We start from the raw sequence: 14,740 nt of genomic DNA, 5'->3' as shown, positions 1-14,740 counted from the left end.
AGTAGAAGTAATTCTGTAGCTCTTTTTTATTGATAATTCGCTAGTTACATCCAGCTTTTCTTTAATTAGTGTCATCACACTGTCTTCAACTTTTTTACTGGACTCTTCTTTCGGTAGACCATGAACAATAGGTTACAGATGACGATAAAGTTTTATACGTGGTACTGCAAGGCCAAGGTTGACATCAAACAGAGTTGAGAAGACTCCGGATCTGGTTTTGATCTGTTTCAGTTACTAGCTACTTTCTAGCATGCCATTTACCTACAATAAGGTTAGAGTAGCAGAATTTTGCAATATTTTCGCTAGGAATAGTAACCGTAAAACTTAAGCGGTAATTTTTTGAAGAACATAATGATTCTCTCGTCAAAGTAAATTTGATTCGTGGTTTAATTGTATTCATGAATACGTAATTATTTTTATCAAGAATAAATGTCGTTTATACATTTATTTAGACTCTGCTTAGTGGGAAAAAATTTCTTAATTTTTATCCTTACGGTGCGACTATACAATACTTTAATTATACTGATTCGAAAACAAAACGGTTTAGCAAATACATTTAATACAGAAAATGTCAAGCATCCTATAAAACAACATGTTTTTTCAATTGATAGTGAATTCCCACAAAAAAATGTGATCATCACTATTGCACCATTGAGGAAGAAACTACAAAAATTTTTGACCAGCAGCTTTGCAGGAGAGAGACTAAAAGTGTCTCAATTTTGTAAATTTGACACTTTGATTCCGAAAAGTTGGCATACTTGGTCGCAAATATTTCAAATAAACAGAATGCTGTAGCCCACCCGGGATTGATTTGTATCAAAATAATGTCTTTGGCGTCAAAAATAGCACTAGGTACATCAATTGCTGCCACACTTGGAATAATATCATTCGTGCACATCAAACAGATCATTGACAGGTAGACTTTGAAGCCTAAATAATTAATCCAGCTATAGGCCAGGCTAAGCTGTTAAATTTTCTAAATGAAATAGCCTACGCTAATAAAAAGGCGACCATCAGGTTCCTTATTTTATATTCTTTCCAAACCTTATGATGATCTTTTGACAGTGCATCTGACCTCTCCCCTGATTGTCTTGCTCCTTCCCCTTGATTGTATAGCCATAATAGATTCTCCATTAACCAAATCTAGTGATGGACTAGATCATTTTGTGTATACCTTGTTTTGTCTATTGACTATGTTACTTTGGTAAAATGCCAGTCAATCTATTTTTGGCTATCTTTAAAAGGGGTTAGGTTAGAAAAATGAAACTTTTAGTAATGAACCCAGGGCAAAAAACATGCTCAGGGAAGGTATTAGGCTACAAGGCTAGGCTAATAGGGTAAAAGATAGTAAAATTCTAGTTGATTGACTTTTGGCTATCTCAAGAAGGGGTTTGGTTAGGAAAATTAAACTTTCAGGGATAGGTCTAAAGGCTAAAGTATGGGTAAAATTGGTGCCAACAGTATTACTGGCTTTCATATAAAATAAATATACAACTCGATGCCTTTTTATGCTCTTTACAAATGTAATAATTGCTTCTACTGCGAATTCAGATTTAAGCACTTTTTGGCCTCTTAAAGCATTTTTGACCTCTTAAAAATGACCTATATATGGGGTCATTACAAATCTGTAATAGTTTAGAAACAAATTTGGGCTATATATTTGCACATCAGGGGGTGGGGTGGGGGTAAAGCATAGCATATATGACATATGTAAACTAACCATTGCTGTTTGTGTTTTTTATGTGTTTGTGCACATTGAATTTTAGTGAGAAGAGAGATCACCAGTGCAATAGCACAAACACATAAAAAAAACCAGCAATGGTTAGTTTATGTATTTAATATATGCTATGCTTTCCCCCCCCCCCTGATGTGCAAATATATAGCCCAAATTTGTTTCTAAACTATTACAGATTTATAATGACCCCATATATAGGTCATTTTTAAGAGGTCAAAAAGTGCTTAAATCTGAATTTGCAGTAAGCAATTATTATATTTGTAAACAGCATTAAAAAAGGCATTGAGTGGTATATTCACTTTATATGAAAGCCAGTAATACTGTTTGCACCAATTTTACCATTCCTGGGAAGGTATTTTGAAGTAACCACCTCCACTCCTTCTCCCTCTAGAGGGCCCTGAAATTTGCCTACATGATGGGTCTATACCTATTAAAATTTTGACAAAACAACATTTTACCTTAATTTTCAGTTACCAGTTGCCTTTTCTCTGACCTTTAGTTCTGAAAATGTAATTCCTGTTATTTGAGTAGAATTCTGAGCCATATTAGTATTTTATTTTTTTTTTCCAAATTTAGGAAATGTATTTGCATATTTTTAAAATCTTATAAATTGGGATTAAGCAAAGTTGTGAAGCTGAAAACAATTTTGTTGTACTTCATTCAAGGAGAAGAGATCTTTTTTCAAGGTTTCACTTTTATAACATATATTTTGAAGGTCATCAAAGGTCAAGGCCCTCTAGAGGGAGAAGGAGTGGAGGTAGGTACTTCAAAATACCTTCCTGGGACATACTCTAGTCTGTAGACCCATCCCTGAAAGTTTCATTTTCCTAACCTAACCCATTTCTGAGAAGTCAATCAATTAGAATTTTACCTAAAAGACCTCTTTTTGGGAAAGATCACTTTTCTTTTGTATTCTGAAAAAAGAGATTGAATTTATAGGTAGTTTTGTCACAGTTTATAGGCACAGTTTATATTCACAGTTTGTCACAGTTTATATTCACAGTTTGTAGTTTTGTAGTTTATAGGCTTTAGTTTTGTCACAAGGTTTTGAAAATATGTATTACTGTATAGGGTAAAGCAATCAGTACTGGGACACAGACAGTATCTTTTATTGGATTGCAACATGTCCAATACTGGGACAAAAGACTTGAATCTTGGACAGCCAATCTATACATTTTTCTGGGTTGCTTCCAAAAAACCTGTTTAGATATTCTTTGCTGAGATCTATGACTCAGGCTCTTTGTCTTGTTATTAGACAGTTTAATGTCTTGAAATTTGTTATTCTAAATTAGATTTTCTGAGAGAAAATTGTTCCAGGATTTTCTTTAGGGGGGGGGGGTGCACATAATGGGTTGCTTCAATAAACTTGCAAACAAAGAAATACCTGCAATTCAAAGGGAACCTCAACAATTATGCATTGTACATAGGTAGTGGAAATGGTCTGAAGTGCTAAAGAGTTTTACTCTCTATTTACTTTCTATTATACAAATCCCCTAAAAAACAACACTTTTAGGCCCTAGTTGAGGGGTGCATTTAGGTCTTCCTAAGTAGAAGCCCTTGTTAGTAACAACTTGCTAGAAGTTGATTTCAATCTTTTATTATGACCCAAGCACCTATAATATAAAACACAATAAACAACACAAAGCAAAGTACATGGGATAGCATGAACACTTGCAAGGGGAAAGCACATGCAGGCTGTGTCATTCATCTTTCTGATGGGTTTCACTGTTCTGCTGTATCAATCTCCTAATCTATGGAACTTGAAAAGAACTGGCTTGAAGAAGTCCTGAAATGAGCCAGGAAGTCTGTTATAAAGTTCAACAAAAGCAAGTGTCAGTTTTGTCTGGAAAATGTTTACTATTTTGGTAATATGATCAGCAAAGATGGCATCAAGCCAGACCCCAAGAAGCTCCAAGCCATTAATGATGTGCCCAAATCTAAAACAAAGGGAGAGCTCCAAACATTATTTGGAATGTTGAATTTCCATCCAAGGTACATTCCTGGCCTTTCTTAAAAAAAAAAAACCCTCAGAGACTTGCTAAAACAAGAGTCTTTTGCTCTACAGAAGCAGCATCATGGATGTCAAGCATTCAATTGTGTCCAGATTAGCATTCTTTGATAATAGCTACAGGACTATCAAATTAAAAGTGGATGCCTCAAAATATGGCCTTGGAGCAGATATATCAGCAAATGACAAAATATTTGGTTATGCATCCAAAGCATTGAATAAAAGAGAGCAAAATTACTCACTGCATAAAAATGAGCTCTATGCAATTGTTTATGCATATAAACATTTTCACCATTTCATCTACAGCAGAAAAGTGAATGTGACAACAGACCATCATACATTAGAAGCCATACTCTTGAAGCCACTTCTCAATGCACCTGCCAGGATGCAAAGACTCATGATTCAATTTCAACCATATGACCTCTCAGTTCACTACACTCCTGGCTCTGAAATTTCTGTAGCTGTTGCTCTATCGCACCTGCACCTGCCCAGCACTGATGAGGAGCTGCATACAGATATTGAAGTCTTTGTTCACCTCATAACAAACAGTCTGCCTCTCAGCAATATTAAAATCTGAGAAATCAAGGAAAAGTCACAATGACACCTGCAGCTGGTCCAACTAAGAACTACGCTCAAGGAAGGTTGGACAACCTCGCAAAATCTTTGCCCTGTTGACATCATACCATTGTGGGATATTCAACATAAACTAGCAGCTGTTAACAGACTGCTGTTCAAGGGTCCGAGAATCGTCATTCCAGCATGTCTCCAAAAGGACATTTTGGCATAGCTCCATGCTGCCCATTTTGGCATGAAAAAAATCAACAGAGAGCTTGTATGCTCGTGTATTGGCCTTGTCTGAATCTTGATATTGGAAATTATACTAAAAAATGTGAAACCTGCACAAAGTTTGCTCCAAACAACACAAAAGAACCACTGACCAATGTCAGCATTCCCATCCTACCATGGCAGCATATAGTAATTGACTGGTTTGAGTGGAACAAACAACAATATCTGTTCACTGCTGACTACTACAGCCGCCATTTTGAAATAGATGAGCTACCATGCACAACTTTAAGGAAGGTCATTAAGAAGCTAAAGGCCCACTTTGCCTATCGTGGCATGCTGCAGTTGATGAGACCAGACAACAGGCCTGAGCTATCATCACATAAAATGGAAGTTTTTACAGAATCATGGGGAATAGAGAGCAAGGCGTCAAGTTCCATGTACCCAAGTTCAAATGGACTTATAGAGAAAGCAGTCTAAATATGCAAGAGAATTCTTTCGAAGTCCCTTGAGAGTGGAATGTGATCCTTACATTGGTATTCTAGAGTACTAGAACACACTGGTTGATGGGTTGGCTTTCCCTGCTCAGCTGCTAATGGGCTGTCAACTTTGATTGGTTCTGCCTTGCACATGCCCACATCTGAAAAAAAAACTATTCCTCAAAATGTATTCACATAAAATCAAATAAAACACTAGATGTGACAAAAATCCTATTATGACAAAAGAACAAAAGAACTGCCAAAACTTTGTGCAGGGATAAGGTTTTCATACAAAAAAAAGGATAGTGGGGAATTGACCAAAGCAAAAGTTGTGTCATACAGCAAAAATCAAAGTTCAAGCCTTGTAAGAACAGTGACCAGGTCCTTGCTAAGAAATAACTAGATTCATATATCCTGGCCCTATCCCTCACTGCCTGAAGTGATATCAGCAGTTCAGTGCCCAAGGAGTAGTAATCCAGGTACCAATGAATCATTGGAAAAAGTTACTGTAGAAAAGGAGGTACAAATGGCACAGGATAGGGTCACCTTTTCCTCCAAACCAAGTGCTTTGCCTCATGCCATAACACCAACATGTCACTCCTCCCATCCCTTTGAGCCATGTACTTTAAAACAAACGCTCCTGAGTTATAATGCAGTTTCAAGCCCAATTTTCACAACCAGCACTCTCAAGGCTAGCCCGAACACTGGTCTGAAACTCCTACTGCAGGAGCTCATCAAACACGCTACAGCAGAACAGTGAAGCGCCATCAGAAAGATGAATGTATGAGTGATTTAGACCAGACTTCCTGGCGCGCTTTGGGACTTCTTCAAGCCTGTGATCATGTTCTTTCTGGGTTCTTCCATTGAGTATGAGATCATCAACTAGAATGCATAGCCCTTAGAGGCTCTCAAATGCCTGTTCCATTCTTTGCTGGAACTTGTCTTGTGCTGATACTAATCCAAAAGGGTACCTTTTCCAGTGACATCTGCCATAGACTGTGCTAAGCGTTTTAAGGTATGATGTCTTTTCAGACAGTTGAAGTATCCATAGCCTGATTGTGCATCTAGCTTTGTGGAGTTAACAGCTCTATCCAGGTAACTAACATCATTATCAAAGGTTGGGATCAGATAGTAGGATTGTTTCATTGCTTTATTTAGGAAACTGGGTCAATGCAGAGACATAGGCTATGCTTCCATCTTTCTTAATCATAACCATAGGATTAACCCACTCAGTTGGTTGGCTGACTTTCTCAATTATTTCTAGCTCCAAGGCGGGAAAGCTTGTCCTTGAGCTTGTCTCTCATTGATGTGGGCATCTTTATTGCAGGGTGTACTGTAGGGGTGGCATCTTCTTTCAAATATATTTCACACTCCTGCAAGCTTCCCAATCCCTTCAAAAATGTCATTATAACCCTGTGGTGTGCTTCTTAGATGATATAGCCTAGTTGCTTCTGCATCTCAACATTGAGGATAAGTTTCACCCAATTCAAGTCTTTGCTTGATTTCAGCCCAGTAATAGGAGTGGTTCTCGATGCCACTACGTGGAGTGTCTGGAGTTGAATGTGTCCTTGTTAGTAGCTGCACCAGAGGTCACAAGTTCCAAGTGAAGGTATCTGGGAACCAGAGTAACTTGTGAGTCTATGTCTGGTTGTCTGCAACACTGCCTTAGGGGATAGCTTATTCAGGAAATGCCTCAGGATCAAGTTTGCTTTGGCACCAGCATCAACCTTAAAATCTACCTTTCTCCTTCTGTTAATGGTTATGGTTGCATAGGCTTCATCCTTGCCATTATCCCGGTTCAGACATAAGTCTAATTCTTCACTTGGATCATTCTGTGCAAAACTTCCCTTTTGCAGAGCAGACAAAACGCTTATTAAATTGCCCACCACAAAAATAGCCCTCTGGGATTTTGGCTATTGGCTTTTTCCAGTTTCTTGATTTATTTTTCGTTTTTCTTCAAATGCTTTTAGTTGCACTTGGGTCGTTTCATAGTTCTGCAGAGTGTTATGGCCCTTTTAAGCGTTAGTTGATCATCATCTGCTAACAATGTCTCATAGATTTTTGTATTTTTTATACTGCAGAGAATTTTGTCCTGAATCATTTCACTTTCCTCAGTATAGCCATAGACTTTGACAAGGTATCTTAATTTTGGCAATGAGTTTGTCCATATTTTCTGTTTCAGTTGTTCTCTTTTCTGAAACCCATACCGTGAGGAAACTTGGTTGCGTTTTGGTGCAGCATAATCTTTCAAATTTTTAATATATGCTGCTATTTTATCCACTTTAGCAACTGGAATATCAAATGTTTTGAATATTTCACGTCCTCTATCTCTAACCCAGATAAGGAGTTAAGCACATTGCACTTTTTTTAGTCTTTCTTGCTAAAGGACAATGGAACATAAGTGTAGCATGGGTCCATTCACTGTCCAAATTGTGTGCATTCCAATTGATTGAAGGCTGTTGGACATCCATTTTAGATTTCTATTTCTGACACCATTGTCTGGTCCTCGAAAGAGGGCGTGGGTTCATATCCCACTTCTGACACCATGTGTATGTTGATTCCTATCTTTTATCAAACAGTTCGTAGTAATGAACTGTAGTAAGGAGCGACCCGGCTCAATAGTAACCAAAACTCTAGAAAATGGAATTTTGATATCAATAGCTACATCAAAAGAATCGCATTTTAATGCTGATTTTAAATATATAAGTTTCATCAAGTTTAGTCTTACCCATCAAAAGTTACGAGCCTGAGAAAATTTGCCTTATTTAAGAAAATAGGGGGAAACACCCCCTAAAAGTCGTAGAATCTTAACAAAAATGACACCATCAGATTCAGCGTATCAGAGAACCCTACTGTAGAAGTTTCGAGCTCCTATCTACAAAAATGTGGAATTTTGTATTTTTTGCCAGAAGACAAATCACGGGTGCGTGTTTATTTGTTTGTTTGTTTTTTTTTTCCCAGGGGTCATCGTGTTGACCAAGTGGTCCTAGAATGTCGCAAGAGGGCTCATTCTAACGGAAATGAAAAGTTCTAGTGCCCTTTTTAAGTGACCAAAAAATTGGAGGGCATCTAGGCCCCCTCCCACGCTATCCCTCGCTCTTTACGCTAAAGTTTGACTCTTTGCCACAATTCTATTTTTTAAAACAATTAAAAGCTTTAGCGTAAAGAGCGAGAGATTGCGGAGGGGACAACCCATTTCATATACGGAGTAATTTCTGTTCGTTTTAAGTTTTAATGTCGCTCCTTACTTTCAGCTAAAAAAATTAGTTTTTTTTTATTTAATTATGACCCTATAATATGAAATACACAATAAGCAAAGCAAAGCACTTGGTGTAGCATTAACACTTGCAAGGGGAAAGCAAATGTGGGCTAGGTGGTTAATACTACAAAACTCTTCAGATTCAACAAGTTTCAAACCATCAACATAAAGGATTGTCTTATCTCTTACAATTCGTGGAGTATCATTAATTGAAATTTTAAACAAAGCCAGGCCCAAGATTGGTCCGTTTCCAATTGTCAGCAATTGATCTGAAAATGTTTGACCAGAGTCATCGTTTTGCAATCGGACACGCATATTTGTAGTTAATTTTAATATTTTTACGTGTGCCCATAAATTAGAATTTTTCAGGCAAGCATTCATTCGTCTTCAATGGCTCTGGTGGTGCAGCCAATAGAGGAAGTTTAACTTTTCCTGAGGCGCAACACATTCCCATTGTTTCACCATTGAATTTCAAGGCCTTGCAATAGTGACAAATTTTAGACATTGTCCCGATTTGAACACATCTACTCAAGCTATAATCATCGACTGGGTTGTACCTGAATGCCAGGCGATAACTTTCAGGTTGCTCTGATTCCTCGGCACGCTTTCTTTTCTTACTTTCTCTATCAGCAGCAAGCCTGATTTCTTGCTGTTCTTGTGATTCCTCGGCACGCTTTCTTTTCTTACTTTCTCTATCAGCAGCAAGCCTGATTTCTTGCTGTTCTTGTAATTCCTCGGCACGCCTTCTTTTTTCACTTTCTCTTTTAGCAGCAAGTCTGCTTCCGCGTTGCTCTGGTAGTTCCTCGGCACGCTTTCTGTTCTTTTTTTCTCTATCAGCCTCAAGCCTGTTTCCTTGCTGTTCTTTTGATTCCTCGGCACGCTTTCTGTTCTTTCTTTCTCTATCAGCCTCAAGCCTGTTTCCTTGCTGTTCTTTTGATTCCTCGGCACGCTTTCTGTTCTTTCTTTCTCTATCAGCCTCAAGCCTGTTTCCTTGCTGTTCTTTTGATTCCTCGGCACGCTTTCTTTTCTGACTTTCTCTATCAGCAGCAAGTTTTTTGGCATAGACTCTTTGAGCATCTTCATCGGCTTTTGCCATGGTAAGTTCATCAGTCATTGTAAACTTAAACATTAATAGATTTCTACGTGAACATATGTCTTAAATATCTTGAATGACGTCACCGTCAAAGCAAAAATGACGACAACTAATTTCATGACGTCAGTCAACACAGAATCATGACGTCACCTGATCCACAGACAGACACACAGACAGACAACTTATTTTTATATGTATAGATATATATATATATATATATATATATATATATATATATATATATATATATATATATATTAACAGCCAATGAAAACAACTTTATTTCAAAGAGTAGGCAATTGTTTTTATAAGTTGTCAGTAAAATCGGTTGCCATTAGCTATATTGGATAATAATAAGAATATATATATATATAAATAATATAAATAAGATATATAAATATATAAGAAATAAATAATACCCACCCCACGGGGGGTGGGTCGGGGGGAGAGGGTTACGTTGGAGGATTTTTCCATGCAGGAATTTTTCATGGGCAGGAGAATTTCCATGAATGCTGGATTTCCCAGCATTATTAAAAAAAAAACATTCAGAAATTAAATTTTAAAAAACAAGTTTTGTTAACTGAGAGTAAGGAGCAACATTAAAATTTAAAACGAACAGAGACTATTACGTATATGAGGGGATTCGTTTTGCTATTTACGCTAAAGTATGTTTAGTAGTTTCAAAACGGCTAAGTATTCTATTTAAGCAGCTTTTGGGATTCAGGGGACATTCATAAGTAATTGGGACAAAAAGTCAAACATTAGCGTAAAGAGTGAGGTACTGAGAAGGGGGACAGGCCCCTCGTATACGTAATAATTTCTGTTAGTTCTAAGTTTTAACGTTGTTCCTTACTTTCAGTTGGAATTTTTTTTTTTTTTTTTAATTTAATAACAACCACAAGCCGAAGACACAATATTTTTTGGTTTATAACCACATAAAAATCATAGTTAAGAAGCTGCTTAAGTTAATATTAAATTCTAAGATTGGCCGAAAAATAAATTATTATTTATAATGGCTATTATTTAACAACATTGGTTGACGAGGTGTTGACGAGGGTGTGAACCCCCCTCATATTACATATATGAGGGAGTTTCTTGATTTTGAAAACACATTTTTGGATGTATTTTCACTGGGAAAAATAGTTTTTCTTTGAAGAAAAGACAAACTTGCCTTCGCCCTCTCTTCAGATTTCGAAAAACATATTTTATCCCAATATAAATTTTTTGTCAATGGACGTCGCTGCAAAAAAAAGAAATGATTGTTACTCGACTGTGGTGTGTTTTCGTGCCAATTTTTCGAGCCATAAATTCTTTTCAGGATAATGCTCATTTTGATGTTTTTGCAGATTTTATGTTTGACTCACTATAATGCTTTTAAAAGAATGCAAGAGCTTCTTCATTTGAGAGGCTGAATCTTACAATTTATTTTCTTTTCTGCACTAAAATTGGCTTCACAGTTAATATATATATATATATATATATATATATATATATATATATATATATATATATATATATATATATATATATATATATATATATATATATATATATATATATATATATATATATATATATATATATATATATATGCTTTTGTAAACTTTTCCCTCTTTCTTTATTGGCTTATATTTATTCCCTGTTGCTTCAGGACTCATAAAAAAAAAAAAAAAAAAAAAAAAAAAAAAAATCAGGCATGGGCACACGATACCTAGAGAGGAGATTTGTATCCTCCCCTTTGAGAGCTCAATCTCACCCTAGGAAATCCACAAAAGTACATGTAAGGCTATCATAATTTGTTGAAATTTTACTGCAGTAAAAAAATGTGAAAAAGTGTGCACTCTGTGCTAATGGCCCATTAACGTGTATGTATACTATGCTACGGTTCACTAGTGGTTGATTAATGTTTGCTGTAGTATTGTGTGCTATGTATTATATGTCCAGGTTCACTTGCACTTGAGTTACTGGGAGAGAATAATTTTTAGTTTGTTTATCCAGCTTATATATTAGTACCGGGATCCCGATGGCTTCGCCGCCGGTTCCTGCCACTCGGTTCGTGGCAGGCTTTTATAAATGGGTTCTCACTGTCGCTTGTCTTCTAAATGCAGACAGTTTGAGACTTTTCTTGATGTTAAGACGTCCAAACGATAATGCCTTTTTTAAATTACGTTTTTCATTGGACCTTAAACTTTTGTTTCGGCTTGTCTTTTGTCATTATGAAAGACATATCGCCGAACCTTTGTTTCTTTTAATTGTTCAGGTGTTTGGACAAAACCTTCTTTTGCCTCGGCTTGTCTTTTGTCATTATGAAAGACACATCGCCGAACCTTTGTATCTTTTAATTGTTGAGATGGTGGGACAAAAACTTCTTTTTCTTCCAACAATTTATCTAGGCCAGGTTTTTGATTTTAAAAGGTATGGTAAGTATTGATGACCTGAATCATGCCAAAATCAAAAACATAATAATCATCGCTATCATTTTCAATTTGTTTGGTTCGCATTACCTCGGCTTGTATTTCGTCATTACGAAATGCATATCGCCCAACCTTTGTTTTTTTTTAACAAAGGTATGGTAGGCATTGATGACCTTATCCATGTCGAAATCCCAAACCCAATCACCATCGCTATCTTTTTCCGTTTTGATACGTTTTGATTCTCACTTTCTAGATTGATTTTCATTGACTTGCTCACATGTTTGGTGTCGCATGTTTTCTAACTGCGCGTGTCTTTGCTTTTCATTTCTTTTTTGACACGTCGCCACTGTTCTTCTAACCACGTGTGTATTTGTTCTTCATTTCATTTTTGACTCGCTCACATGCTCGGTGTCGCATGTCTTCTAACTGCATGTGTCTTTGCACTTCATTCCATTTTTGACACGCTCTAATTGTCGTTTTCACGTATCTTCTAACAGCTCGTATCTTTGCTCATCATTTTCATTTTTGACATGTTTTCATTTTTGACATGTTTTTTGATTTTGATTATCTGACAATTTATCAATGGCCTTTGCTTTAGCTGCTCGTATTGGTGTTGTCACAATTGATGGTCCAGGTTGTCGATTTTTACATCTTATCGCGTTTCATAGTTCAGGTGTAGGTTCCAAAGAATCATCATTTATAGTAACTGCAACTGCAAATTTTCGTTTTTTGGGCCTTTCAACAGACATTATATTATATAAATCTGATGTCATGAGAAATGCTTACATGATGTACATAGTGCATTTACAAAACCAGATTTAAGGCTCTTAACGAATTCTCTCAGACTTCTGACCTTTCTAGATCGTTTTATCCCAACATATATCCCAACATACCCAACAATATCCCAACATACCAATTTTCTCAGAAAAATATTCAGCCGTTTTCAAGAAATAGAATAAAGACACAATTATTGCTCACTTATAAAGATAGTATTTTCTATTGCCTGAAATTCTTTCATAGTTTGAAATCATCCTTATTTTTAGTTATTTGGAATTATTATATCGTCAGTCAATGTGATCACTTTTAAAATAGTACTGTCCATGGAGAAAATTGTCGCCAAAACGTTATTTTTTATTTGCCTAAAGTTTAAGAGCCTATGTATAAATGTAGCAAATGTAAATGAAGTATATGTGATGTAGCATCAAATAGCATCTGCGATGAAACTCAAAATGTACGTATTTTCCCGTTCCTAGTTCCACCCTTCATCTAACATGGATCAATCCTGTAAAAGGAGTTGTAAAACTTGACAGAATCCATATTCAACCAACTTTTCAGATAACTTTTCATTATTAACTTAAACCTTTCTTTTTTGAAAACATTTCGTGAACCTTTCTTTTGTGAAAACAAACAATAATTTTCACTCCGTCATTTTTTGGTAATTTAATAAAAAGAAATCTCCTTCAAAATGTCTGATGGCCTAAATATTGGCCAATAGAAAGATAGAGCCCAAATAACCTAAGTTCCGTTGGTTCAAATTTAACTTTAAACCGGAAAAATGAAATTTTAATCTGTGATATTTCTTCAAAAAAATTCATAAAAACACCTCTTTCAGCAGATAAAAGAGGTTGATTAAGATCATAATTTTGATTTTTAAAGAGTTTCGTATTTTTACTTGTAAGATTTTTTGTTTGGTCCCTTCTAGTTATTCTTGATAACCATGAAGGTAGCTTTACATAAATTGAAAACATGTGAGTTGTTAATTGATATTTTTTTCTTACCACAAAGCGTTGACTATTTTTTTTTTCAGTGGTAGCCTGTTTGCTTACCAGACTTATAGGCCAGAAATTTGAAAACCAAATATTTTTTCAGTAGCTTTTTTGACAGAAAACGAAGAGTATATGAAGTCATTGAGAAATCAAACAAAGATTGAGCTCAGCAAGCATGTTTTATTTTTATGTAATTGTTATTTTATAAAATGTGTTTTTTATTATTCTATTTTTGTTTTTTAAATTATTATTTTTTATCATTTTAATAAAATTATTTGTAAAGTTAAAAGGAATTATAAGTCTTTTCTCTTCCTTTTTTTCACATGTCATGTATTGCCAGTGTGGTCTCGGAACATATTTTCAATAGGTTCGTACGCTAGTCAGTGATTTTAAAGTATGAAAATTTTGGGGATGGACAAAATGTATTTTTCTGACCCGTAAAGGGAGATGTGTATGCAAAAACCTATGAGGGGCGTCCCCCTGTATTGACGCCAATGAGGCTGGTATTCGGGTAAAAAAATTTCAAGAGTTTTGTTGTAAAGGCTAATCCCTACTGACCCCATCCTCAAGATTACAGTCCACTATGAAGTTGCTTTATCTTTGAATTTAGTTTTGCTGTTTTGTTTAGTTTTTTTTTTATCTTAAGGCAAAGAATGCACGAAGGAGTGATAAGAGACCAAGAAAGGCAAGAAAGAAAGAAAATCGAAAATTTACACATGCTTCAAAAGCAAATCCAAGTGACAAAGGAACTTAAAAGTGATTTAGAAGCTTCAGAAACCAGTGGAAAATTGCAAGGAAGTCTATAGTGCTGTGAGCTAGAATAGGAAATATAAATATTGGATTATATTTGATATTTAGTTAGAGTTAATTTAAAAAAAAATATGTTATTGATTTTAAAACTATTTATTTAATTAAAGAATGTCCATTGATGCTTGAATATATTGTCAGGAACAAAATGGTAAAAAGAAAATCTGAAGCGAAACTTAGAAAGAAAAAGTCTTAAATAAAAGCTAAAAGTAGATTTGTTTGCAACCATTTTTTTTTTTTTTTAAGGTTTTCTTTTGAAGTCCCTTTTACTTAATGTTTTTCTTGGGAGCTGTGCAAGTGTTACCAATGTGTGGGAAGAAATGAAAACCTTGTGTTTTTATGAAGTCCATGCTTCAACGGCGTATCCAGGATTTTTGTGGGGGGATGAGGGAAAAA

General features: G+C 35.6%; 1 long non-coding RNA gene across 1 annotated transcript; it reads left to right on the top strand.

Annotated features, from left to right (window-relative positions):
* The first annotated feature begins 709 nt into the window (after window positions 1–709).
* LOC136035240 (uncharacterized) lies at window positions 710–14,383 on the top strand. The gene is made up of 2 exons (XR_010619374.1): window positions 710–852; window positions 14,184–14,383. It is a non-coding gene; the product is annotated as an uncharacterized LOC136035240 (long non-coding RNA).
* Window positions 14,384–14,740: the final 357 nt, after the last annotated feature.

This window comes from Artemia franciscana, chromosome 14 (genome assembly GCF_032884065.1).
Source record: "Artemia franciscana chromosome 14, ASM3288406v1, whole genome shotgun sequence".
Taxonomy (NCBI): Eukaryota; Metazoa; Arthropoda; class Branchiopoda; order Anostraca; family Artemiidae; genus Artemia; species Artemia franciscana.
The sequence above is the reverse complement of the archived record's forward strand: the minus strand, read 5'-3'. Positions and strand labels throughout refer to the sequence as shown.